Consider the following 25,213-nt stretch of genomic DNA (forward strand, 5'->3'; position numbering starts at 1 on the left):
AAATTTGGTTTTATATTTTGTACAGAATTTTTCTTTTGTTTTTGTTTTGTAATCAGTTAAAATAGGATTGTTTGCAGAGGACTTACTCCACCAGGCTGGAAGTAGAGCTTTCATTCAGTTGAATTGCATTCAGTGAAACCTCTATTTCATTAAAATTAAGTGTTTATTAAGTGGGTTTAAGGAGCTCTGGTAGCGTAGTGGTTACGAATCAGGCTTCTAATCTCATGGTCAGCAGTTCAAAACCACCAGCTGTTCCATGAGAGAAAGATGAGGCTTTCTGCTCCTATAAAGATTTATAGCCTCGAAAATTGTGTACAGGGTCGCTATGAGTCAGAACCAACTCCACAGCACATAACACCAACATTAAGTGGGTTTATAGCATAAAACTATTATGCATTGTTTGCCTTACTTGAGTTGTTGGACTCTTTGTTCATCTTCCTGATTTATGTTGGTTTCTACCTATTACCTCTTTCTGCCCTGATCATATTTCAGTGACTCTGAGAGTACACAATGTGGATACCTTCTTAATTGTTTTTCCACCTTACATAAGAGTTCTTTCTTTGACCTTCAGAGCTGGACTATGAGAGGTAAACATTTATCTTTTGTAGTTTTATCCACTGTTGTAGTTCTAGAAAATGACAGAGAGAAGAGAATAGGGGAGTAAGTAAGTAATTGCTGGTAAAAAAAAAAAAACAGGTGAAACATAGTAAACCAGCAAACTAGCAGACTCTCTGATGGGCATAAAGAGTCTAAGACTACATATTGAACTGCTGAAATTACCCAGCCCCCCAAATAAACAGGAATGAAGGATGTTTAATATAATTTCAGATGAGGTACCTGGGTCTAGGTAGTCCATTGTAATTGCTGCCACTGTGCCAATCCATCTCGTTGGGCGTCTTTATCTCTTTGGATCCAACCCTGTACTTTACCAAACATGATATCCTTCTTCAAGGACTGGTCCCTCCTAACAGCATGTCCTAAGTATGAGAGATGATGTCTGGCCATCCTGGCCTCAATCCAAGGAGCACTCTGACTGTACTTCTTCCAACACAGACCGTGTGTTCTTTCGGAACACACAGAACTTACTTCTATATGTGCCAGAAGAACACACGGATCTGTGTTGGAAGAAGTGCAGTCAAAAGAAGAACTTACTTCTATATGTGCCAAAAGATAGGATGCACATATAGGATTTGCTTCTGTTTAGATTTGGTGGCATTAATGGGAATTCTTAGAATTTTGTGGATTCCTTTGTACAATTTTCGGTATATTTTAGAAATGAGTTGTGGGTACCCCATTGGTCAACTTCAGAAACTTTCTTTGAATTCCAGTTTCTGAATTTAATTTCATTAGTTTATGTGCCTTGTTTTGTTTTGTTTCAATTTATGATTTTTTAATCTCTTTTTGTTGTTTTTTCTTATTTTGTTTGTATTTTATATATAAATGAAGGAAACTTCTACAATACAGTTTCACTTAAGAAATTCAAGGAAAACCTTTTTCAACCATGAAAATTAATACACATAAGCTTATGGTATGCAGCTTTATGGTTTATCTTGATGCCCCCACCCCTAACCCAACTACCCAAATCCTAAGTAATCTTCAAGGCACACGTCAAATCCTCCATCGTCTATGATGTATGTCTTACATGAGTGTTCTAGCTAGCAATCACTTCTGTTGTTCTTATGAGTTGTCATTGAGTTGGCCCTGATTTTTGACAAGTCCATGTTTTGAAACTACCAGTTGTTCCGTGGGAGAAAGATGAGACTTTCTGCTTCCATAAAGATTTGCAGCCTTGGAAACCCTGTTCGGGGTCACTATGGGTGGAAACCGACTCCACAGTACTTAGCAACAGCAACATGTATGATAGGATTGGGCCATTATGATCTGTATAGGTTCTATTGGCTAATTTTTGGAAATATATTACCAGGTCTTTTTTCCTAGTTTGTTTTCATATGGGACCTCCACCAAAACCTACTGAGCATCATAAAAACACTCAAGCATTCAGTGGCACTTGAAGGCTATTGCCCAGGAATCAAATCCAGATCTCTTGCATACAAGGCAAGAATTCTCCCACTGAATGACACTGCCCTTACAGTCATTTCTGAAATTCAGTTGCACGTATTGTAACTTCCATTCAGCACTTTGCATAATGATGTTGTTGTTAAATGCTTTTGAGTCAGTTCTGACCCATAGGGACCCGTTATGGGGTTTCCAAGGAGAGGCTGGTGAGTTTGAACTGTCAAACTTGTGGTTCCAAACGGCCTTGTGGTCCAGTGGTTTATCACAGGGCCCCACAATACTTGTGTTCCTTTAATATTTTTTATTCTCTCCCTATCTAGCTCAAAGCTTCTACGATTGTAAAGACCCATGTATTTATTTGTTTCCTTAAGATAGTATCTGAAATTGGTATTTTAAAGTCAATTAATGTCTCCTGTGCTTACCTGAGTTTGTACAGTTACCCAACTCCAAGAATTCTCTTTTCTCAAACTGCCATATGCCCGCCAACCTGAGGTTTCCTTTCCTCTGTAGGTTTGGTCATTATGGAATCTTCCCTGGGAAATTCTTTCTAAAGATCCTAAGCAGTGGCTATGAAAGGGCTTTATAAACTCTAAAGTGCTTTTTACATGTAAGACCCTGACATCATCATCATTCAGGCCACTTCAGCAACCAATCATTGGCAGCTTTGCTGGGGAGGCAGACTTTTCCTTGTGGCTGCTCTTGACCATGACACTTTCCGGCATGCAGACCCTCAACAAGATCATGAGCCAGTCTCCGAGGTGATTCACCAGAGACTGTTAACCTGTCTTTGCTAAAAGCTCTTAGGCAGCATTGTAGGTAATTCGCCATGTTTCTTGTCCATTGCTGCTATGATTTAAAGAAAAAGGGAGATACACTTTTCAAGAAATCCTGCTTCTAACTTCACAAAAGCTCTGTTGTGATTCAGTCCACTTCAAAATAAGTAGTATGTATGTTTCAAATGTGAACTCACAAGCTAATCAAATATTAGCCACCCCTCCCTGTTATATATAAAAATATACATACACACACACACACACACATTACGTATATATTGGGCTAAATTTGGCCTAAAATTTTTCAACAGTGATTTGGGGCTATGGTTAGATAAGCTCTCACAAACTTTAGTTGCTGTTTGGAGAGAAGTAAGTGTGATGGATTTGATAGGCTTAAACAAGCTTGTTTGTTTTTTAGATGTGTTTTACATGGTTGTTTATGATATTTCATTTCCTTTTTCTGTGTATAAGGTTTCTGAAGATTATTGTTGTTGTTAAGTGCCGTCGAGTCGGTTCCTACCCATAGCAACCCTGTACAGGGTTTCCGAGGCTGTAAATCTTTACGGGAGCAGAAAACCTTATCTTTCTCTCGCAGAGTGGCTGGTAGTTTCGAACTGCTGACCTTAAGGTTTGTAACCCGATTCGTAACCACTACGCTACCAGAGCACCTTGCCACTACCAGAGCTCCTTGTAGTATTGTAGATGGGAGGAAAAGGTTTATAAGGATTTGCTGAACAAATATAGTGACACTAAATTGTCCAAGTCAAGGGCATGAGGCTGGAGTTTGACTAATTATAGTTGGTTGACTTCGATCAGTTATCTAGTGTGTTTAGGCCACCTTTTTAACTTGGGGTACTAAATGCACTTTCTTCTGAGAGCTCTTGATAATGAATGCGGAAGTATTTATCACAGTGCCTGGAATATAATACAGGCAAGAAATGTTATCTGATCTCATCATCATTATTGTTTTATTGTTAATTCTTTCTTTAAGTTTCAGCAAAGTAACACAGGACAAAAAATAGATATAAAAGTTTTATAGCATGAAATAAAAGTATATATTTACTATGCCAAAAGTTGATACAGGCTAAGGATTTTTAATTATTGAAACGTGTTTCCTATAGGCATTCTTTGTATGTGTATGTGTGTGTGTGTGTGTGTGTGTGTGTGTGAACTGAGTGATAGTTTACATGGGAGAACATCGGCTTTACACTACCGTTTCATTTCAACGATTACAATCTCCTACGTGCATCATCATTCAACAGTATTTGCTTCTATTCCCTCTGTTTTTTTTTTTTTTTGTTGTTGTTGTTTTGTTTTTGGGGGGGATGTTAGGGGAGGGTAGTGGAATGTACACAAAAACATTCAGGAATATATAATAATTTAAACAACCAAAGGGTACATTCTGCATGCCTGCCTCCTGGCAGCCAGCTCTCAGTCCCTCTCTTTCCATGAATCTAGAGTCCTCAGCTGCTCCCTCTCTCCATGTCCCCATCTTTGCTTCCATTTCGGGTGTCACTGCTTCTCTGGGTAAGGTCCCACATTCCACTTGTGCTCTTCTCCCTTGATGGTCCTAGGGTCCTCTGTTTCTGGGCTGTAAGGTTAACTACTCCCCCATTTTTGTTACAAAACTTCTACCTTTACAATTGTGACAGTCACAATTAGTCATGAAAACTCCTATAGATATTCTTTTAAGGTTTTACATGGAGCATAGTGGTTACAAGTTGGGCTGCTTACCTCAAGGTCAGGGGTTCAAAATTACCAATCATTCTGTGGGAGAAAGATGAGACTTTCTGCTCCCATAAAAATTTACTGCATCAGAAACCCTATACAGGGTCGCTATGAGTTGGAACCAACTCCACGACACGCAGCCACCACAGTCTTATTTAATATTCCTACTATACTATAAGGAGCTCTGGTAAGATAAGTTCGAGACTACCAGCTGTTCTGCAGGAGAAAGATGAGGCTTTCTGCTCCTGTAAAGATTTATAGCCTCGGAAACCCTGTACAGGGTCCCTATGAGTCGGAACCGACTCCACAGCACATAACCGCCACTACCACCACCGCCACAATACTATGGAACTTCTGGTGTGGCAGTTTAGGATCAACACTGGACCAGGAACCACAAGGTCAACTCGTCAAACCCACCAACCGCTCCTTGGGACCCCTATACAGGGTCACTATGGGTTGGAACCGACTCCACGGCACACTACCACCACAGTATAGTCATTATTGTTGTTAAGCACAGGGTTTCCGATGCTGTAAATATTTATGGGAGCAGAAAGCCTCATCTTTCTCCTGTGGAACAGGTGGTAGTTTCAAACTGCTGACCTTGCCGTTTGCAGCCCAATTCATAACCGCTATGCTACACTATGAGCTACCTACAAATTTAGTCCTATTTTTATATTTTTAAAGGCAAGGAAAGCAAAGCTCTCAACTCAAAGATTAATTAATATGCCCAGAGTAACAAAGCTAGTAAACAGTAGAGCCAAGATTTGAACCCAGCCACTGACTGATTGCACATTTAAGCTTTTTTTTTTTTTTTTTGGTAAGTGTACGTGTGCTGATATTTTCATGTGTGGGAGATCCTGTGTAGATTATTAGTGAAATTAGATGTTGGCCAATGTTGTCACATTGTCAAGAAGGAAATTTTAATCCATGTTCTTTTAGGAAGAGAATCTGGCGCCATGTGGAGCTAAGATCTGTGCTGGGGAATGAGTGGTTATCCTTTGATTCAATGCACAAGGAATTAGTCAGAAGAAAAATAAAAATTGATTGTGGGCTGTGATTGAAAGAATGATGGGTAGGTTTTCAGGATAGTTGACAGGAATGCTTCCTTCCTACCTTTTAGTGTGGTTCAGCTTGGGGTGGGAGGACTTGGTTTTCATAATAATAGAATGAAAGATTCTAAGTGTCCTTCAGATTATGAATTATTCTGTTATTGTTGTTTTTTACATTGTCCACTATTAATTGGAAACTATCCATATAATTTATTTAACATTTATTTTCTTTTTTCTCTTATTATATTTTGTACATTGGTTATTCATTCATCTAGCCTTTGTTCAAGTATACTTGGCACTTACTATATGCTTTGTTTCCGTAATTAAAATTGGTCTAGAAGAGAATGTATTCTGCTGGAATACTTAGAAGTTTAACAAAGTTCTCTAAACATATATGAATACAATCAGTGTTGTTAGAATTGAAGATAATGCCGAAGTAGAATGTGAAGTCTATAAGACTTGAATGTTGAATATACCACTATGAGAAAATCAGTCTTCAATATTTTTTTTAACATTTTTATTGTGAATTGAAAGATAGTTTACATGGGAGAACGTCGGTTTTACACTCTTCATTTCATTGCAATGATTACAATTTCCTCCGTGCATCATCACTCAACAGTATTTGATTCTTCTTCAATAACTGTTGTAGATTATCTTTTGAGAAAAACTATAAATGTGAATAAGATTATCTTCCCTTTAAGAAGATTGTCTTCCCTTCAAGAAGGGCAAAGTAACCTTATAGAATTTAGGTTCTCAGAACTGGGCACCTTACCAGCCACACACACTTTGAATAACCATTACAACATCCCCACCAAGTGGTTGTAGAGCATCCTCTTGAACACTTCAATGACTAAGAACTCACTACTGTTCGTTAAATGTGTCCAGAGTAGAAAGATAAGCTCTAGAGTTTATGTGTAAGAGGAATATCTTGTTGAAGAGCAACCATTTCTTTAGGATGAAGGAAAGCCAGGAGGATAGTCTTAGATATCTGTATTTGGTAAATAGAGGTGTATGGGAAAAGAATCTCCAAGAACCTTTGTGTGAGATATGAACATGTTGTAGGAACATCACTTGGTCTCGTTTAGACTGGGGAAGGGGATAGGAGAATTCTGAAAGATAGATTAGGGCTCTAAATTGGATGAATTTAAAAGCCCTCTACATATGGGATAGACAACAGTTCCAGTGAAAACCATAATCCCGTATTCAATGGGTGTGTCATTGACTAAATCACTAAAGTGATTTAATCAAATCCACAAAGCTATATCCTTTACACTCACCTGAAGAACTGACTGCCCCCATGGACTTCCTTTTGCTCAGAGAGACATGGCTGGAGCAGGAATGATGAAAGGTCCCCTCGTGGCTTTGTTTCCATGTAGATCACCTTTACATGGATTATAACCCCAAGGGGAAGCTGTGCCAATCTGTCTTGACAGAGACTTCAATCTTCTCAAGGTTGCCTCTACTGTTGGCATCATGCTGAATGGCTTGCAACCTCCAAGAGAAAAAAAGCATCCTGATTACTTGAGAGGAGGTGGGGGGCAGTGATAAATAGGTCTCTGCTTGTTATTGTCTTCTCCCATAATAATGAGCCCATCACCAGCATAAGAATTTAGTGCAGTGAATTTTCCAAGAGCCACCCAACCATAATGCAACCCTACCTGCAAATGTAAATACACCCTTCCTGGGAACAGATTTGCAATTTTTGGTGCAAGAAATCCATATATATCGCAAAGATGCCGCTGTAATTATAGAAAGTTTATTTCTGTGCCCAGACGTCAGCCATCAAATTCCACATAAATATATTTTGTGTAAATCTGTCGGCAGCTGGTCTCTATTCAGGTTTCTGGAGATATTAGCCTGTCTTTGAGTTTATGACAAAGTTAAAAATTATTCATTAAACTGACCTGCAGTGTATTCAGTAACTGGAAAATTGCCTTGCAGTTCTATTTGGTTTGTAGATGTGATCACAAGTAAATTTTTAACTTAATTAATTGGCCGTTTCTGTTGACAAGAAATTTATGTGGTAATAATTTGCTCGAAATAGATGCCGACTGTAGGAAATGAGATATCCATCATGGGCTTGTGTTCCACCAGCTGCACAGTGGCTATTATGAAAGTATTTCAGCCTGCGTCGACCCCAGTGTTTGTGCAGTCAAGATTATATATACCCAGGATCCATAGCCTGCCAGAGAGGCGCTGGTGGAGGTCTATGATAACAAAGACTTTGTGATTTATGGCTTGCTGTGAAAGCAGAGCTTGATGAGATTAAACAATTTCATAGCACAAGTGTTTCTCAAGACCTGATTTGTAGTTGCAAGCTGATGGTAAATCACATTTATATATCTGCAAGCGTGCTCAGCAGAGGACTGCAATTACAGTTTAAGACAGCTACTTTTTATTTAATTTTTATCCTGGTTTTGTCTCTTTTATATCCCCTTCGTCTGCAAACCATTCACCTTCACAAGTCCTTTCCTGGTTAGAAGGCCAAAGATTGAAGCCAATGATGTTCTTCTTGTCATTGTACCAGCTTGGGGGAAAAGGCCAGGGAAGATTTCAGAACAGCACAGACTGGTTCAAACTGGCTTTGACTGGTGTCAGCTCTTTGTCCAGTCCTGTGTCCAGAGAAGTCTGTTTCCTGTTTTCCCTGGCCTTAGTGGACAGATGGAACCTTTATCATCCTGGGATTTAGGACAAGCCTGAGTATAGTGAAAGGGGCTGAGGTTTAAACTGATTTCAGAAGATCCATGTTTAGGTGGCAGATTACCTCTGAGGCGTATGGCTGGCTCCTCTTTATTGGGAAGTATGGAATTGTGTTTCCCCTGCAAATCTGTGAGGAATAAACGCTAATCAGTTTATTTAGCCAGTTTATTGAGCACATTCCTTCCCTAAGTATTAGTATAGCAATATCTTCTCTTAATCAATTTATGATCTACATCTAGTGTTAAAATAGATTTAACAAATCAAAAGTGGCAAGACTACTATGGGATGGAGGTAACCAGGTGGTACACACACTGCTCAAGGTCAGAAGGAAGGAGAGAGATTCCTCCCAGCTAGAAATGCACTCTTGTCACTAGGTGTTGCCAGGTCAGAGTGACCCTGTACAGGGTTTCTGAGGCTGTAAATCTTTGCAGGAGCCCAAAGCCTCATCTTTCTCCCGGGGAGCAGCTGGTGGGCTCGAACCACCAGTCTTGTGGTTCATAGCCCAGTGCTTATCCCACAGAGGCACCCTGCTCTCAGAAAGGCAATTTGTTGTTATTATAGAATAAAACAAGTGCTTATAAGAATAGATCAGATTTCAAGTAGGGGAGGGAGGGCATTCTGGGGACTTCATCTCTCTCCACTCAAGTTGTTAAAGTACTGTCTAGTTGATTCTGACTCACAGTGACCTGGTATAGGATTTCTGAGGAGCACCTGATAGATTTGAACCACAGCCCTTGCAGTTAGCATGCCACACCAGGACTCCGTCTGCACTAATGTTGTTGTTGTTAAGTACCATGGAGTCGCTTCTGACTCCTAGTGACCCTGCACAGGGTTTCCGAGGCTGTGAATCTTTACGGGAGCAGAAAGCCTCATCTTTCTCCTGCGGAACGGCTGGTAGTATTGAACTGCTGACCTTAAGGTTAGCAGCTCAATTCGTAACCACTACGCTACCAGAGCTCCTTATCTACACTAATGAAGTGCCCCAAAATGCCAGGCAATAGACTCAAGTCCAGGGTGGTTTGCCAGTGATTGAATAATTAGAACAACAACATTAAATAGTAATGTTTATTGAGTACTGTAGGTCATATTTAGTGCTTCATGTGAATTTTCTCATTAGTCCTCGTAAGAAACCTAGCAAGTACTCTTGTCTCCATTTCAGGAATGAGGAAACTGAGGTTTAGAGGGGCTGATAGAATGACCATGTTCCTCCAGGTATTGGATCGAACTGATTCTCAAACCCTAATGCGCTTCACCCCGAAGCTTGTGTCATTAACCAATGTGTTCAACTTCTTTCAGACAGTTTATATGAATAATATTAAGGAGACTGCCCCCTGCTATGCTTCCTTGGTATAGCCCCAAGTGTTCCAATCATTTCTGTTCTCTTCAAAGTAGGTTAAATAAAACACCCTCGAATACATTTACATCCTTCTTACCAAAACCAGTGAATGTTACCTTCCATGGCAAAAGGGTCTTTGAAGATGTGATTAAATTAAGGGTTTTGTGATAGGGAGGTTATCTGGGATTCTTGGAGTGGGTCTAATGTAATCCTAGCTTTCATTCTATAAGAGATGCAGGAGAAGTACGAGGAAGCAGAGGTTGGAGGGATTTCCTTGAAGATGGAGGAAGGGGCAACAAGAAAAGTAACCCTCCCTCCCCGGCAGCCTCTGGCAGCTAGAAGACGCATGGAGACAGTTTCCTCTCAGAGTCTTCAGAAGAAACCTGCCCTATCACAATTTGATGGTAGTCTTGTGAGACTTACGTCAAACTTCTGACCTTCAGAAATTGTGGGTGTTTTAAGCCACTAAATCTGTTGTAATTAGTTACAGCATCAACTGTGAACTAGTACACTCTTGAAAAATTCTAACCAGCTCTGCAGAGAACTTAAACCTGACGTGAAAAAAAATATTTGGGGTATTTGTTTGTTTAATTGAAGAGTCCTTTTGATTCCTCTGTCTTTCCTAGTTTCTCTCTTGTGATTGCAGGGCAGTAATTATTTCAACTGTATTCCCCCATGATCTCTAGTGCCTAACACGCAGTAAAAAGTTATTAAATACAGTGCAACCTGTGAGAACTGCAACTTGGGTCATTCAAAACCTGTGAGAGAGGGAAAACACATGACGTTTTTCCACGTTTTAGTGGAAGTCATAGTAAACTTCTAAGACTTGTTAGGTTTTGACTCATTGCGAGATGCTGCACAATGGAGCAAAGCCATTCCCAGTCCTGCACCTTCCTGTCATTTATAGCTGTGTTTAAGCCCATTGTTGCTGCCACTGGGTCAATTCATGTCATTGTAGGGTCTTCCTCTCTTTTGATGTTCCTCCACTTGATCAAGCATCATGTCCATCTCTGGGGAGACCTGACAATATGTCCAAAGTACAAGAGATAAAGTCTTGTCATCCTCAGTTCTAAGGAACGTTCTCTCTGTATTTCTTCCAAGATCGATTTGATTGTCTTCTGACAGCCCATGGTATTTTCAATATTCTTCTAAAAATGCCATAATTCAAATGCATCGATTCTTCTTTGGTCTTCCTTATTCAGTGTCCAACTTTCACATGCATATGAAGCAATTAAAAACACCATGGCTTGGGTCAGATGCACCAAAATCCTCAAAGTAACATCTTTGTTCTTTAATATTTTAAAGATGTGTTGTGCAGCAGATTTGCCTAATGCAATACATCATTTGATTTCTTGACTGCTGCTTCCATGAGCATTGATTGTGGATCCAAGTAAAATGAAGTCTTTCACAACTTTAATCTTTTCTTCATTTACCATGCTATTATTTGTGGGTCCAGTTGTGAGGATTTTTGTTTTATTTACATTGAGGTGCAATCCACACTGAAGGCTGTGGTCCATGATCTTCATCAGTAAACCAAGTTCACTTCCGGCAAGCAAGGTTGTATCATCTGCGTATTGCAGGTTGCTAATGACTCTTCCTCTAATCCTGGTGACATATTCTTCATATAATCCAGTTTCTCAGATTATTTGGTCTACATATAGATTAAATAATTATGGTGAAAGGATGCAACCCTGGCATACATACCTTTTCTGATTTTAAATCATTCAGTATCCCCTAGTTCTGCGTAAACAATTATCTCTTAGTCTAAGTACAGGTTCTTCATTAGCACAAGTAAGTGTTCTGGAATACCTGTTCTTTGCTATGCTATCCATAGTTTATTATGATCCACACAAGCAAATGCTTTTGCATAGTCAATAATGTACAAGTAACCATCTTTCTGATATTTTCTGCCTTGACCTGACTTCAGCAGTGATATTCCTAGTTCCATATCTTCTTCTGAGTCCAGCTTGAATTTTTGGCAGTTATCTGTTGATGTACTGTTACAACGAGTTTTAAATTATCTTCAGCAACATTTTACTTGCAGGTGATATTAATGATAATGTTCAAGACTTTCACATTCCCTTGGCTCACCTCTCTTTGGAATGGGCAAAAATATGGATCTATTCCAAATTTCTTGGCATAGATGAGTGAGCACCTCCAGCACTGCATCAGTTCCATTTCCTCCATTACGGGAGCCTTGTTTCTTGAAAATGCCTTCAGTGTAGCTTGGACCTCTTCCCTCAGTAGCATCAGGTCTTAGCCATATACAACCTCTTTTTGGTACAGTAACTCTGTGTATTCCTTCCACCTTCTTTTGATATTTTGTCTATAGAATCCTTCAATATTTCAATTTTATTCTTTCAGGTTGAGAAATGCTGAATGTGTTCTTCCTTTTGATTTTCTATCTCCAGATCTTTGCACTTTTCATTATAATACTTGACTTTGTGTTCTTGAGTTGCCCTTTGAAATTTCCTGTTCAGCTATTTCACCTCATCATTCCTTTCAGGTCCTTTAGCTTCTCTGCCTTAAAGAGCAAGTTCAGTCTCTTCTGACATTCACTTTGATCTTTTAATTTTCTGTCTTTTTAATGACCTTTTGGTTTCTTCCTGTATGACATTCTTGATGTCTTCCCACAACTCCTCTTGGCCTCCATCATTTATGTCTAATTGCACTAAATTTGTTCTTGAGATGGTCTGTACCTTCAGGTGAGATATATCCAAGCTCATCTTTTGGCTCTCATGGTCTTGTTTTAATTTTCTTCAGCTTCAGTTTGAACATGCACATGAGCAGTTACAGTCTGTTCCACAGTCAGCCTTGTGTCGGCTAAGATTATTGAACTTCTTCATCTCTTCCCACAGGTAAAGTCAATTTGATTCCTGTGTATTCCATCTGCTGAGGTCCACATGTTTAGCCATTGCTTATGCTGTTGAAAAAAGCATTTGCAATGATGAAATCATTTGTCTTGAAAAATTCTGTCATGCAATCTCCAGCATCAGTTCTCTCATCAAAGCTGTATTTTCCAACTGCCAACCCTTGTTTGTTTCCAACTTTCACATTACGGTCACCAGCAATTATCAGTGCATCTTGATTGCATGCTGATCAATTTCAGACTAAAGAAATTGCCAGAGTTCTTCAATTTCATCATTACTGGCTTTAGTACTTGTTGCATAAATTTGAATAATAGTGGTATTGACTGGTCTTCTTTGTAGGCGTGTGGATGCTCTCCTATCACAGCATTGTATTTCAAGACAGATCTTGAAATGTTCCTTTTGAACGTGAACATGACACCATACATCTTCAATTTGTTAAGACTTCATCTTGTCAAAGGCAGAAAACCTGAGCGCTCCAGAAAAACAAAGTAATCCTTTCAAGTTCTGGCTTCCACTGTACTTATTAACTGAGTAAATATGTTTGCTTTATGCTTTCCGCAGGAAATAGGTGATCGGTCTTCTTAGAGTCCAGTTTTTCCCACTGTCCTGCCTTATGATTTTATCCCATGCTCTGTGTGAAGTCACAAAAGTAGGCACAAAATACCTCCCTCATTGTGTGTATAAAGGGGGACTAAATCAGCCTAGTGAGGGAGTAAGTAGTAAGACTTACTAGGAAACCCAAGGTTGGCTTACACATCGATAAGTCAATGTGAGTGGTTAGTTGTGACAAACACACAAAATGCTAAAACTTTATTCTAATAACAGGAAAGTGGATGGATTTAACGAAGCTAATGCAGGTTCTTAAAGGAGCCCTAGTGGTGTAGTGGTTAAGCAGTCATCTTCTAACAGAAAGAATCCACCAGCATCTCTGGTAACAAGATGGGGGCATCTGCTTCTGAAAGATAACAGCCTTGGAACCCTATGGGGCAGATTTCCTCCATCTTTAAGGGTCGCTGTGAATCAAACTGGACTCTACAACTACAGGAATATGGTTTCTGGGACACCCCCCCCCCCATGCTCTAGGATGCAATCTTCCATCTCTCTGTTGGTTTTTGATCCTTTGAAAGATAAGGGGTGTTTCTTATTTGGTCATTATTCCAGGCCTTATGCCCCTGAGGGTCTTTTAACTGCAGACGAATAGGCATGGTCTTTCCCATGGAACAAACGAGTCAAGTTGCCCCTTGAAGCTCTTTCTGAGGGGCTTGACTGCTCTAGCATCTCTAGCCTCCATTCCAGGGACCGGGTTTGAAAATCTTGGGAAAGCCTCCTCAAGCTTAGTTTCTCCCTCTAGGGTACTAGTGCATTAGCCTCCCAATAAAAGTTAATTGAATTTAATTTTATGTTTTAAATGTGATGTGTTTTAAAGTTCTCCCTAGTGCTAGAGTCCCTCTTGAAAAGGCAGTAAATTCATATTATTAAACTACCAAATGTAATTCCACTGAAATAAGCATATTCGGCAGTCTTTATTCTGGATATGTGAGACTGACCTTGCTTTGAGATGAAATCATTTCTTTCCAGACAAAGTCTGTTTGGAGTTAATTGGGGAAGCAATGTAGATGTTCAGCAGGTTACTCTCAGCCCTTTATCCTCTTTCTGGCCCTAATTCAAAGAGACGCTGTAGCATATATTTTCCTATGCCAGTTCTTCCGTCATTTTATACATATCAATGTTTGACATAGTATAGAAGGTGAAAAAGACAATGAAGATCTTCCCACTGGAGATTCATCAGACACACTGTTTCATCATTTCTCTTTACAATGGTGATTTGTCAGCTTGAGCATGGAAGGGTGGAGTGGGGGTGGGAGAAAGCACATGGGACTAGAAAGCACATGATCCGGATTCTAACCCCTGCCCATCATTAACCAGTTCAGTGACTTTGGGCATTTCTTGTCTCTGAACGTGTTTTACCACATTTTAAGAATGAGAGAGCGGGAGAGAAGAGGATTTTTCAAACTATATGCTATGAGGTGTGCATTTGTCAAGGTTACTTTGCAGATCTACCAAGAGATCAAAGGGGTGGGGAGTGGAGAAGAGTGAGAAATAGTTAAGGGTGAGACCACCCAAAGGGATTCAGACCCTCAGCTTCCCACACACCCCTTTGTTCTAACTGAATAACTCATTTGAAGACCAATTCACTAGTGGGCTAGGAGAGCACTGAAGGTTCTGCCAAATATTATATAAGTATCTCATACTTGGAGCTGATTTTCTCTCAAGTTTGTCAATGCCGATGTTGAATCAATTACAATACTATTTGTTGATTCTCGTGGTGGTTGGTGGTTATGTGCCGTGGAGTCAGTTCTGACTCATAGTGACCTTGTACAGGGTTTCCGAGGCTATAAATCTTTACGGGAGCAGAAAGCCTCATCTTTCTCCTGCGGAACAGCTGGTAGTTTTGAACTGCTGAACTTGAGGTTTTCAAGAGATACCATACTCTTATCCGTACTCATTTCATCTATGAAGGAACTTTTGCCTAAACACAGCAGGCTCCACAAAGATCTTGCTCTCAATCCTTTCCTAACCTTTTCCAGCTTCTGTCTAGTTGATATAGACTAGTGCTGTCGTTGTGCCATTGAGTCAACTCTGACTCATAGTGAAATTATGCACAGCAGAAGGAAACACTGCCTGGTCCTGCGCCATCCTCACAATTGTTGTCACACTTGAATCCATCACCGCTGCCACCGTTCCAATCCATCTTGTTGGGGGTCTCCCTCTTTTTCAGTGGCCCTCCACTTTATAAAGCATGATGTCCTTCTCCAGGAATCGGTCCTCCTGATAACATATCCGAAGTATATGAAGCAAAATCTCACTATCCTGGCTTATAAGGAGCATGCTGGCTGTACTTCTTCCAACACAGATGTTGGTTTTTCTGGCAGTCCATGGAACTGTTAATATTCTTCTCCAACATCATAACTCAAATGCATCAATTCTTTTATAGACTTCATTATTCATTGTCTAACTTTTCACGTGCATATGAGGCTATTGAAAATATCATGGCTTGGGTCAGGTGCACCTTAGTCCTCAAACTAATTATCTTTGCTCCTGAACACCTTCAAGAGATCTTGTGTAACAGATATGCCTAATGTAATGTGTTGTTTGATTCCTTGAGAGCTGCTTCCATGAGTATTGATCATGGATTCAAGCAAAATACAGTCTTTGACAACTTCAGTCTTTTCTCCATTTATCATAATGTTATTTGTTTGTCTAGTGGTGAAGATTTTTGTTTTCTTTATATTGAGATGTGACCCATACTGTAGGCTGTGGTCTTTGTTCTTCATCAGTAATAGTTTAAGTCTTCTTTGCTTTCAGCAAGCAAGATTGCATCATCTGCATATCATAGGTTGTTAATGAGTCTTGCCCCAATTCTGATGCCATGTTCTTCTTCATCCAGCTTCTCAGATTATTTACTCAGCATATAGATTGAATAAGCATGGTGAAAGAATATAACCCTGAAGCACAGTTAAGTGTTCTGGAATATCCATTCTTCATAATGTTATCCATAGCTTGTTATAATCCAAACAGTCGAAAGCCTTTGCATAGTCAATAAAGCACAGGTAAACATATTTCTGGTATTCTCTGCTTTCAGCCAAGATCTATCTGACATTACCAATGGTATCCCTTGTTCCATGTCCTTGTCTGAATCGGAACTGAACCTCTCAGAGCTCCCTGTCAATGTATTACTGTTGCAGTCATTTTTAAATTATCTTCAGCAGAATTTTACTTGCATGTGATATTATTGATATTGTCCGGTAATTTATGCATTCCATTGGGTCTTGGTATAGATGAATGAGTGCCTCCAGTGATGCATCAGTTTGTTGTAACATTTCAAAGTGCATTCCATCAGTTTTCCAGAGCCTTGTTGTTGTTTGTTCCAGTGCCTTAAGTGCACACTGGACTTTGGCCTTCAGTACCATTGTCTCTTGATCATACGCTACTTTTTGAAATGGCTGAACATCAACCATTTTATTTTGGCACAGTGACTTTGTATTTCTTCGTTATTCTTTTGATACTTTCTGCATCATTCAGTATTTTGCCTATAGAATTGTTCAGTCTTGCAAGGTGAGGATTGAATTTTTCTTCAGTTCTTTCAGCTTAAGACATGCTGAGTGTATGCTTCCCTTTTGGTTTTCTAACTGCAAGTCTCTGCTCATTCCGTTATGATACTTGACTTTATCTTCTCAAGCTGCCCTTTGAAAACTTCTGTTCAGCTCTTTTACTTCTCATTTCTTTAATTTGCTGTTGCATCTCTACACTGGAGAACAAGTTTCAGAATCTCTTCTGACATCCATTTTGGTGGATAATTCCTTCTTACTGCTATTTTTAATGACCTTTTTGCTTTTTTCCCATATAATGTTCATGATGTTATTCAATAACTCATCTGGTCTTGATTCATTAGTGTCTAATGCATCACATCTGTTCTTGAGATACTCTCTAAATTCAGGTAGGGTATGGTCAAGGTCATATACTGGCTGTAGTAGAGTTGATTAAATTTTCTTCAGCCTCAGTCTGAACTTGCATATGGATAATTGGTGGCCTTTTCCACAGTCTGCCCTTGTCCTTTCATTTGGCTGAAGAGATGGAGCTTTCCCACTGTCTCTACCGGAAGATCTAGTCAATTTGAAATCTGTTTATTCCATATGATGAGTTCCATGTGTATAGTCATCTTTTATGTTGTTTAAAAAGATAATTGCTATGGATAAACATTGGTCTTGCAAAATCCTGTCATGGTGGTTCCTATCACCAAGGCCATATTTTCTGAATTTGATTCTTCTTCTTCATGTCCAACCTTTAGATTCCAATCCCCAGTAGTTATCAACTCATTTTGATAGCACGTTGGATCAATTTCAGACTGAAGAAGCTGGTACAGTTCTTGAATTTCATCCTCACTGGCGTTAGTGGTTGGTGTGTCAATTTGAATAAGAGTGCTTTTAACTAGTCTTCCTTGTGCTGTTACTGTTGTTGTTAAGTGCTGTCTAGTCAATGCCAACTCATAGTGACTCTGTATAGGGTTTCTGAGGAACAATTGGTATGCTTGAACTGCTGACCTTGCGGTACAAACTAACCTTAAAGTCCAGCACATTAACCCATAACAACACACCACATACGGATATTATCCCATCACAGACACCATTCTACTTCAAGGCAGATTTTGAAATGTTCTTTTGGATGCGGAATGTGATACCATTCCTCTTTCTTGCATAGTAAGCCATATGATTTCAGATTCACAATGGCCAATACCAATCCATTTCAGCTCACTAATGCCTAGAGTATTGATCTTGATGGTCTCCATTTCATTTTGGGCAATTTCTAGTTTTCCTAGATTGATACTTTGTATGTTCCACGTTCCAATTATTAATGGATATTTGCAGCTGTTTCTCCTTATTTTGCGTTGTTCCCTATCAGCCAATGAAGGTTCCAAAAACTTTACTACAGTCGAGTCATCATGGTCAACTCTACATTGAGGAGTCCGCTCTTCCCCAGTTGTATTTTGAGGGGCTCATCTTCTGGCATTATATCTGACAATATTCTGGTGCTATTCATCATGTTTCAATATTCACTACTCTGGTGCTGACAGTACTCCATTGTTAGTCATAAGGTTTCAGTACCGAAACATTCAGAAGTAGGCTGCCTCTTCTTCCTAGTCTGTCTTACTCTAGAAGCTCAGCTGATACTTGTCCACCATGGTTGACTCTGCGGGCATTTACAATACTCATGGCATAGCTTCCAGCAGCACAGAAACATGCAAGGCACCACCGTCCAACAAACTGACAGCTGATTGGTGGGTTTAGACTCATGGTGACCCATATGTCAGAGTCAAACTCTGCTCCATAGGGTTTTCAATGACTGATTTTTTTTTTTTTTTTTTTTCCAAATAGTTCACTAGGCCTTTCTGCTTTATGGACTCAAAGTTTCAGTCTTTTGGTTAGCAGCCAAGTTTACCAACTGTTTTCACCACCGAGGTATTCCTTTAGAATCTAGTTGGGACCCCAACTCCTTCTCTTGCATTATACATTTTCTTGGACTATTCCTTAGTGATTCACATGTGTTAATCTAACTCAACTCTAAGTACTTTAAGGATAGATTATGTATCCTGTTCTTTTTTGTATCTTCTATATTGGTAGTCATTTAACAATAATAATTAACATTGTTTATTATAATAAAATAATAATTGTGCCAACAAATAAACAAGTCTTCTCTGGAGAAACCCCATCTACAAGGCCTGCCATATCTAATATGAACTTTAATTCTATTTGAATTTCTTTGTTAAGATGGAAGAAATGGCTTGGGGTTGATTTAGCATTAGAAAGGGGGAAACATCTAGAAAATAAGCCCTGAACCAGAATCAGTTCAAAGAGCTTAGACTGCTAATTTAATTTCCACTTCATTTCTTTGGGAAAATTTCATCATTAAACTTTAAGATAAAGAACAGTTTTCCCTCCCTAATGGAGCTCTGGTAGCGTAGTGGTTACGAATCGGGCTGTGAACCTAAAGGTCAGCGGTTCGAAACTACCAGCTGCTCTGCAGGAGAAAGATGAGGCTTTCTACTCCCGTAAGGATTTACACCCTCGGAAACCCTGTACAGGGTCGCTATGGGTCGGAACCGACTCGACGGCACGTAACAACAACAACAACAATGTTACTACATTATGAGACAGTGCCCTGGGCACACCAGGGAACCTCTGTGTTTAAGACAAGGGTGTTTCTCCTGTGTAGTAGATAGAAGCAGATTCTTGAAAAATCCCTTGAGATGTAAAAAGCCAAAGTCAATCAGTCAATCAGCAAACACAATGGTGCACCAGCTCGTATGCAAATCCAATTAACTCCTGTTCTCTTCCCAGAAAAATAAAAATTAGAAGACGAAAGAGGCAATTATTGGCACAAAAGAACATAAAAGATAATTAGTCAATTGGACCTTAAATAAGGGTGTGGTTCCAAACTAAAAGAATCAATGATGTCTTCATGGTTTATCCAAACCAAAGGAAAGAGTGTGTTAGGGTAGAAACCTATATTGTGAGATATTGGATTTGCATAAAATTAGAGCCATTCATGAGATCTTTCTCTAAAAATAGATCATCTGGACTTCTGGATTGTTGAAGTGGTTGCTTCTGGGACCTTCAATGAAAGGATGTTTAGAAGACAAGAAATAAAGCTGGATATGGGGGTGATGGTGTGCCGTTGAGACGGTTCCTACTCAGAGCAATCCTATTTAGGGTTTCTGAGGCTGTAAAATTTTATGGAAACAGAAACTCTCATCTTTCTCCAATGGAGTGGCTGGTGGATTCAAACTGCTGATCTAAGGGTTAGCAGACCAATGCATAACCCACTCTGCCACCAGGGATCCTCTAGCTGGGCATTTCTCTTGTTGTTGTTAAGTGCCATCAAGTTGGTTCCGACTCATACCCACTCTGTATAAGGTTTCTGAGGAGCAACTGGTGAGTTTGAGTCACCAACCGTACTATCCAATGCTTATCCAATAGCACCACACCAAGTAGGACTCCGTAGCTGGAGAGAGACTTGAATAAATTGTTTTATATTCTTAAGTTTTCAGTATGTATGGACAGAAAAAGAAATAGTCTCTTTTTGATGCCCTAAGACATACCTACCAAATTGTCAAATGTGATCTTGAAGAATGTGCTGTCATCTTCTTTTATGACTATTTCCAAAGTTTTTTTGTTTTTGTTTTTATCTTTACCTCCTTCAGTTCCCTCTATCACAAAGAAAACCTGTAACGGGCTCCACACCCCTGGAACATCTGCCTTATTCTACATGGCGATTCCAGGAGGTATCTTTTATCTCAATATTTGGAAGCATTCTCTAATGAACTATTTATATAGATCCTCATAAGTTCTGTGGCTCAAGTGTGCCAGCTGCTTTGTGGGAGAAAGAAGATGCAAAGGCCCAGAAACCCTATACAAGGTTTCTATGAGTCAGAACCACCTCACCAGCACTTAACAACAACAGCATTGTACATGTAGTCAAGTGTTGGACTTTGTATTTTCCAGTTACGTTAGCCTACTGGAAACCTGCTAGCTACTGGTTCAAAGGTACACATTTGCCTTCAGTGGGAGAGACCAAAGTTTGATTCTCTGTGAACCTCATATGTTGCCATCAGCAATGAGCCAATGGAGAGATGCCTGTTGCTTTGATGCTGAATAGATTTCCACGGCTATTTCTCACTAAACTGGACTAGAAGGAAAAGCCAGGTGGTATACTTCTAAAAATCAGTTAGTAAAAACCCTTGGGCTACCAGTGGACAAATGCCCACAATCAAGCTGTGTTTCATTCCCTCATACATGCATGAGGCCACCCTGAGTGAGGGACCAATATCATGACCGCTAACAACGTGTCTCAAATATGCCTTCTAACTAACAGGACAATTGTTCTGGTGAAGTGACTTTTCATTACCCATGTTAACATTGGTTCTTTTGTAGCATCAGTTGGGGCAAGATTATTGATCTCAAGCCAGATTTGGAAACACTTTTCAAGAAGATTGTTTCTAGAGACTAGGATAATCTAGAAAGGAATATGAGAGATTTCATTGATTGTGAAAGAGGACATTTGAGAGGCAGAATTTGTATCAGTTTCTCTGATACCTGTGGTGTTTCTATTTTCCAAGCTTAATAAATCCTCAAAAATTCTCAGACCAGATTAAATTGTAGCCAATGGTAAATAGGTATATCTGGTGCACACCTGTCCCTGCCTATTTTGACAGAGTGAATGATATGTAACAGAATCATGCACATACTCTCAGGGCATCTCAAATACTTTCCTATTTTTTCTTATAATTTCCTTAGTGGGTTGAATCTTTCTGAGTCAGCTGGTTTATAGACTTAAGTGCATTAGGCCTAGAACCCATTTCCCAAAATGCTTAACTTAAACCCTGAAATAAATTTGCTTCCTTAGTGTGATGGTTAGGTTTTTAGATTTCTGTGTCACCTTGCCTGTGGTATGATTCTCTGGTTTGGCAGTTATGTGATGATGTCATGTTGCAGTGATGTAATATTCAATCATCCCCCATGATGTGGTCTGATGTGATTATGCTGATCTGATGGAAGGGCGTTAGGCACCGACCTAACTCAGCTCACAGTACTCCCTCAGGTCTAGGGCCCACAGTGAATCTAAGTGGATGTCCTGGCAAAGCTCACTCACTTTTTTCTCGTCACCATTCATGTTGTTGAAAATGGCTTTTGTTTGAAGAAGTTGTTGGTGTTGCAGAATTCTACCATGTGATATCTAGCATTGTTTCTATCATCAAGGCCATATTTTCCAACTAATCTCTCCTGTTTGTTTCCAATGTTTGTGTTCCAATCATCAGTGATTATCTGTCTGTCTTGATATGATGTTTGATTAATTTCAGACTGATGAAGTTGGTAGAATTCTTCAATTTCATTGGCACTGCTCTGGTGGTTGGTGCAGAAATTTGAATAATAGTTTATTAAATGATCTTCCTGGTAGCTGTATTGCTATTATCATATCATAGACCCTATTATGCTTCAAGATAGGTCTTTTTTATAGTCAATGTGATGCCATTTCTCTTCAATCTCCCAGTATAGTAAACCATATAATTGCATAATGCAAAAATGTCTTACATCTGTCCATTTCAGCTCACTAAGGCCTAGGATACCGATCTTTATATGTTTCTTTTCATTTGTGATGACTTCTTATATTCCTAGTTTTTTTGTGCATTCCATATTCTGATTAGTAATGGTTGTTTGCAGCAATTTTGTTCCCTTTTTGAATCATGCACCAATAGCAAATGAAGACCCCCAAAGCTTTGCTCCATCTATTTCATTAAGATTGACTCTACTTTGAGGAGGCAGCTCTTCCTTAGTCGTATTTTGAATGCTTTCCAAACTGAGAGGCTCATTTTCCAACACTGCATCAGACACTGTTTCACTGGTACTCAGAAAGTTGTCAGTGGCTAGCAGAAGTGGACCTCCTCTTCCTTCATTCTCATCTATTCTTAGTCAGGAAGCTTATCCACCCTGGGTAACCCTGATCGTATTTGAAACACCAATGGCATAGATTTCAGCATCACAGTAACACACAAGCCATTACAGTATGACAAATTGACAGATGTATGAGGTAACAAATGTTTATAGTTTCAAAATACTAGGGAGAAATTCTGCACTGTCTTATAAGGTTATCTATTCATCTATCTATCTATCTGTCTGTCTGTGTGTCCGTCCGTCCGTCCATCCGTCTGCCTGCCCGCTCATCCATCCGTCTGTCCGTCCGTCCATCCAACCATCCACCATCCATCCATCCATCCATCCATCCATCCATCCATCCATCCATCCATCCATCCATCTATCTTTCTATCTGATTCAAAAAGTTCACAGGCAAATTCCATTATCTTTCAGTTCTGTTTTTCCATTACTTTTGAACACCTCTCCATCCTCCTCGTCCCCGTTCTCCTATCCCCATATGTATAATTCTACAGGTTTTCCTTCTCTGGAAAACCCAGCCTAAGCCACTGGTAAGACTGGGTTCTGAGACATTGATTTGCAACAAGACTGAATTATTTACACACTGATGCTAATGACCGTCTTATAAGGAACTGGTGTCACATTTAGGTTTCTGTTCTTTCTACATGACATGGTCATCTTTGGTTTGTGCACTATTCTAGGAATTAGTCAAGTGGAAATTGTTTTTTAGATGAAGCTACCACACTTCCTATAAGGAACTATGCACCTTAAAGGTAGATATGTGCTTTGCACACTTAGTATGTGTTGAAGATGTGAGAGATCAGTTGACTTTATGAATTGTCTGTGTGTTTGTGTGACATGAAAACTATTGGTGAGCTACATTTCTAGTTTTCGTTATAAGTTAATTTCAAACCCTAATTAAATTCTTTCAGTTAGTTCAGCGATGACTATACCATGATATTTTAGAGGATGGTTTCAAAATTATAGATGTATAAAAACCAAAAAACCTGATTCTCTTTTATCTTTTGGCTCCATCTTCTTAAAAAAAAAAATGAAACAAGGATTTATTTTTGCTCAAGAACCAACAAATGAGTGTAATTGCAAAATGAATCTAAAGTCTTTCTTTGCCTCAGGAGAGATACAAGGCTCACAATTTCCACTTGCATGTCTGCTTTCTTCACGTTCCCATTCTTTCCTCCCTGTATTTCACTGTTGGACTGTGTAAATAACACATACACTTTATCTTTAACTTCAAATAAGCAGAATCACAGTCATCTGGGATATTGTGATGAACAATATTCATTTTATACACATGGTGTCATAATAATTTAAAATGTCATCTTAATCTATTTATGATCTTCTAATGACTGAAATGTTTTACAATTGTGGGGGATATTTTATAACTGAAGTTTTAATGGCTGAATCACTAACACCTGGCTGTCTGGAATGCTTTTCGTTCCCCTAGTTAGGCATTTAAATGCATTTCTGGAAGGCCCAGGGGGTGTGATGTGACATATAAGCTCTTAAAAGGAGGAAAATTAGTTCTTGATACCTTAATGATCAGTTAGATGAAGGTTTGCATACTTAGCATTAATGTTCCTAAGTGGAATAACTTGAGTAAGAAAGACCCTTGGTAGGTTTTCATCCCTTTAAACAGAGGGAAAGGCTACAATTCTGCCCATCCCTAAATTAAAAAAAATAAAAAGAAAGAAAAAAAAAATCTTAGGTTTTTCATAAACAAGAGTTTTTATTGTTCTTAATATATTGCTTCACAACCTATCTACCTTTCCGTCTTTGACTGAAAGACAGTCCCTTTATCTTTCAAAGACAATTCTGTCTTTGTCTTTGAAAGACAATCAAATTACCTCATTATTGAGATAGGATTCTACTCTTATCTTTAGCTGAGCTAGGTTATGTACTCAACTATAAGATGGTAAGTAAAAATGTACTTCTACAAAATCATAAACAGAAATATCGAAATGTGAAGCTGTTGTTTCTTGCCATTTCCTCCATTTAGGTCTAGACACTTCTGAGAGTAGTGTTTCCATCCCTTTAACCATTTCCTGAAGATTTTTGTCCTCGTCAATTTACTGTAATTCGAACAGCAGTTTTGACATCCTCGAGAGATGCAAAGTGTGTACCTTTAAAATGGTCTTTGAGTTTGGGGAATGAAAAACCCTAAAGGGGCGATATTGGGGCTGTGGAGTAGACAGACTAAGGTTCCCCAAAGAAATTGTTTAAGTACAGTCCTTTCTACCCTCAAAGAGGGTCATAATGGGGACGGGGGGAGGAGTCTTACCGCACTTTCCTTAAAGACAGTTTCTCACCATATTAGTTTTCTTAAAATCTCTCAGTTAGCCCCTGTGATCGTCCTGAGTCCTTTGAGAAAATCTATCAAGATTACCACTTTGGAGTCTCAAAAATCTGTTGCTATACCCATCTGAACAGGCCTCTGCCTTGAATTTAACTGGGCTAGCAGATCCCCTAGGAGCCCAGTGACTCCATATGATAAGTGTTGGACTGTTAACCACAAGCGTTGGACTGTGAACCACAGTATAGATTGTTGTTAAATACTGTCAAGTCAGTTCGTTGCAACACATAACAATCCTATCTAGGGTTTCTGAGGCTTTATCTTCACAGGAACAGAAAGCCTGATCTGTGTCCAACAAAGTAGCAGGCAGGCTCACACCATGGACTTTGTGGATCACAGTCATCCAGTGCTTAATGTATGGAGCCACCATGATCCATATTGTTA

The 25,213-nt window shown here is 39.3% G+C and overlaps 1 protein-coding gene across 1 annotated transcript in view; it reads left to right on the forward strand.

Annotated features, from left to right (window-relative positions):
- Positions 1-25,213, forward strand: part of LOC102834369 (chromosome unknown open reading frame, human C10orf11) — a 1,226,642-nt gene that overhangs the window by 747,234 nt on the left and 454,195 nt on the right. The gene's annotated exons all lie outside the window — the stretch shown is intronic.

The sequence above is a fragment of the Chrysochloris asiatica genome, unplaced genomic scaffold (assembly GCF_000296735.1).
Source record: "Chrysochloris asiatica unplaced genomic scaffold, ChrAsi1.0 scaffold00020, whole genome shotgun sequence".
NCBI lineage: Eukaryota > Metazoa > Chordata > Mammalia > Afrosoricida > Chrysochloridae > Chrysochloris > Chrysochloris asiatica.